The following is a 4,303-nucleotide window of genomic DNA, read 5'->3' on the forward strand; positions in this document are numbered from 1 at the left end:
ACTTCTTGTATAGACAAGACTCATCCAGACACTGAATAAATCCATATGATTGGATTACTTCATTAAATCGGACGTCCAAGATCTTGAAGCTTGCTTCAGTCCATAAATGGAACGATTGAGCTTGCACACTAGATGCTCTTTGCCTTTTTCAATGAACTCGTCTGGTTGCTTCATATGGATGTTTTCTTCAAGACTTCTGTTAAGGAAAGCTATCTTGACATCCATTTGCCAAACCTCATAATCCGTATGAGTGAAAATGGATAAGAGTATCCGGATAAACTTAAGCATAGCTACCAGTGAAAAGGTCTCCTCATAATCGATTCCCTCTTTCTGAGTATACCCTTTCTCAACAAGCCTTGCTTTGAAGGTTTCTACTTTCCCGTCTGCCCCTCTTTTCCTTTTATAGATCCACTTGCATCCAATGACTTTTAAACCATTTGGTGGTTCTACAAGCTCTCAGACCTTATTAGAATACATATATTCTATTTCAGAATTTATCGCTTTTTGCCAAGATGCTGCATCTTTATCTTGGAGTGCTTCATCATAAGACCTGGGATCAGGTTCATGTTTACCAAGGATCAAGTCTAAAGACTCTTCTAAGAACATGAATCTTTCTGGTTGCTTAACAACCCTCCCACTACGATGAGGCACTGTCTGTAACTGTGCATCATTTGTGACACGTGTTGCGGTTTCTTGTGGTACTTCATCATGTACTATTAGTACTAAAGTAGACGTGTCCTCTCTAATTTCTTCTAGAACAATTTTACTCATGGGCTTATGGTCCATTATATAGTCCTCTTCTAAAAACTAAGCATTGGTGCTAACAATGACCTTCTGATCTTTAGGACTATAAAATAAACCACCTTTCGTTCCCCTAGGATTACCCACAAACACGCGAACTTTTGTACGAGATTCCAACTTATCAATATCTGCTTTCAGCACATGTGCTGGACTACCACAAATCCGAATATGTCTCAGACTGGGCTTTTGCCCATTCCACAATTCTGTGGAAGTAGAGGATACTGATTTAGAAGGTACCTAGTTCTGAATGTGCGTTGTCGTTTCCAGAGTGTATCCCCAAAATGAATTTGGTAATTCTGAATAACTCATCATCGATCTAACCATTTCCATAAGAGTCCTATTCCTTCGTTCTGCCACACCATTCTGTTGGGGTGTACCAGGTGCAGATAATTAGGATTGAATTTTGGCCTTTGATTAGTAATTCCTAAACTCTCCTAAGAGGTATTCGCCATCACAATCAGACCATAGTATCTTGATACTTTTACCATGACGTTTCTCCACATCAGACTTGTACTCTTTGAACTTATCAAACCACTCAAACTTATGGCGCATCAAGTAAATATATTCGTATCATGAATAGTCAACTATAAAAGTGACAAAATATTCGAAACCACCTCTTGCCTGGATAGACATAGGACCATACAAATCAGAATGAACCAATTCTAACACATCTTTGTCTCTATACCCCTTGGCCTTAAAAGGTCTTTTGGTCATTTTACCTTCCAAGCAAGATTCACAGGTTGGAAAGTTTTCCACCACTAATGAACCCAAGAGTCCATCAGCTATAAGCCTTTGAATCCTACTTAAGTTAATATGACCAAGCCTTAGATACCAAAGATATGTTTGGTTCATTTCTCTTATTAGAACAAGAAGATGTGTTATTAATTTCCATTTGTTGATTTGTGGGAGAAATTGAATTTAAAGTATATAAATTGCCAATCAATGCACCAGAACAGATAATAACCCTATTTCTCTTGATAACCACATTGTTATTAAAAGAAACAGAATATCCATCCAAATACAGTTTAGAAACTGAAATTAAATTCTTTCTGAAACTGGGTACATAAAGACAATTTCTTAAAACCAAACTTCTATTCCTATCAAACGATAAGTAGACGTCTCCCACTGCAACAGTCGCCACCTTAGTAGCATTGCCCATGTAGACGGTTATCTCTCCTTCAAATAGTCGTCGGGTTTCCAGAAACCCCTGCAAAGAGTTGTAGACATGATTAGTGTCTCCCATATCTACACACCAGGTGCTGGTAGATAACACCGCTATGTTAGTTAGAGCCCTAGAGCCAATCATTTGATGATTGTATGGACTCATTGTATCATATTCTTGTATATTAATAAAGGCATTTGTTTGGTTATTATACTTATTTGTATTAGTGCCAAATAGACTAAGTATAATAGCGTCCTTGAGTAGAAGGTTCATACCTATATCAATCGATTAGTTGAATCGATAGTGAGATGATATAGGGAACACTACTCTAAATCATTCCTAGTCGAGTATTAACATTCAGGGACAATGTTAATGCAATAAGACTAGCATGTAGGTCAGCTCGATGACTTGATCTCACAAGTCATGGATATAGAGATATCATGCTGACACATGGGTATACATTGGAGAATGTATACTGAATGACCCGCCATGAGAAAGTATCATGGATCGTTATATGAGTGTCATATACTTTCTCATGTGGCTATTAGTATGACTATTAGTCCTTAGACCTGAAGTCACCATGGATCCCTACATAAGGAGTTATGTACTTTAGTTTCGTCAAACGTCACCCGTAACTGGGTGGACTATAAAGGCGATTACTGGGTATGTAACGAATTATGCAGAGGGATGTGAGTGATGTAGATGGGATCTATCCCTCCCATATGACGGGAGCGACATCGCTATTCTTGATAGAGTGAGACCACGAAGTGCATGGTCATGCCCAAATGAGTCAACATTAGATGTTGAGCTCATTTGATCGAGTGAGTCTACTTGGAGTTCAAGATTTAGATTGATTAGAGGATGACACGGTCTATGCCTCACATTAATCAATCTAGATGTCTAGGATAGAAGGACACTTGTCACATATTGTGAGGAGTCACAATTAGTAGTCACAAGGTGATGTTGGATCTCAACATTCTTGTAACTTGGGTAGCAATGATGTATTGCTAGATGTCATTGCTTATGTTTCTAAAGGAGTTTAGAAACATTGCCAACGTTACAAGAACCTATTGGGTCACACACAAAGAACAAGTGGATGGAGATTAGGTTCATATGATGAACCAATTGGATTAGGTTCATGTGATGAACCAAATTGGATTAAGAGTAATCCAAATTGGGCTAATTGAGTTAGACTCAAGTTGATTCATGTGTTCAATGAGTCTAATTTGGATTATGACTCATTGAATCAATTTAATTAAATGAATTAGATTCATTATATTAAGTTGGCTTGAATCAAATGGTTAGATTAGATCAACCATGAGAGAGATTTGGTCAAGTTTAACTTGATTTGAGAAGGAAGATCAAAGGTCAATTTTGAATTGACCATTTGCCACCTCATTTGTGAGTTGGCATTAGGTGGACCATTGATGATGCTCCACATCATCATGGTTGCACATGTGTGTGACACCTCATGGAGGTTACAAATCCCCTCTTTAATGGCCACATTAAATGGGAAGGGGGTTACACACACATGAAGGAGAGTGAATGCAATTCATTCTCATTCATTCCATCTTCTTCCTCCTTAGCTCTCTCTTGCTTTCTCCTCTCTTTTGGTCATGGGTTCCATGAAGGGAGAGAAGGTGGTTGAGTGGTATTCCAAGAGAAGAAAGAAAGGGTGAAGGTCACAAAAGAGGAGACTACTTCTTGAGTGTAAGAGTTTCCTTTCTTCTTTCTTTTTCCCTCCATTTAAATCCTATCCGAGAGCTCTAGAAAGTGCTAGCACACTTGGGGCTCTCTTCTCCATCCTTTGAGTGTGAGAGACACTCCTTGTTCGTGTGGATATCACTAGAGAAGTATCTACCTTGATACTTTGGAGATCCGACAAGTACCTTGGACGAGCGGGATTTTGCAAGGGCACGCATCGAAGGTAAAATGGTTTTTCCTTTGTAGATCTACTGTAGATCGTATTATAAAACTCGTATTTGTGTTTTCGAAATTTTTCCTTGCACGGATCTACGGCTTTGGGTGATTCGGGGTTTCCGCGACGCGAAAAGCGATTTTCGCGGCCCGAAAAACCCAACAGTGGTATCAGAGCCACGTGCAAGGCGAATACGAGTTTGTTTTTTGGTTTTATGAAAAACTAAAGTCTCTGTAATTTTCTGTAAAATTATGATTTTATAGTTTTTATGGGTAATTTTTCCGTAGAAGCGAAGCACAAGTGTCTCGGCACTTGTAGGCTTCGTCTACCGGAAAGATTTTTCCAAAACGGCTTCGTTTTGCCCCAAATCCGTTTGGGACAGCAGGCTTGGGTGCCATTAGATCGCAAAGGAGCAACTCACG

The sequence above is a fragment of the Zingiber officinale genome, chromosome 9A (assembly GCF_018446385.1).
Source record: "Zingiber officinale cultivar Zhangliang chromosome 9A, Zo_v1.1, whole genome shotgun sequence".
NCBI classification, from domain to species: domain Eukaryota; kingdom Viridiplantae; phylum Streptophyta; class Magnoliopsida; order Zingiberales; family Zingiberaceae; genus Zingiber; species Zingiber officinale.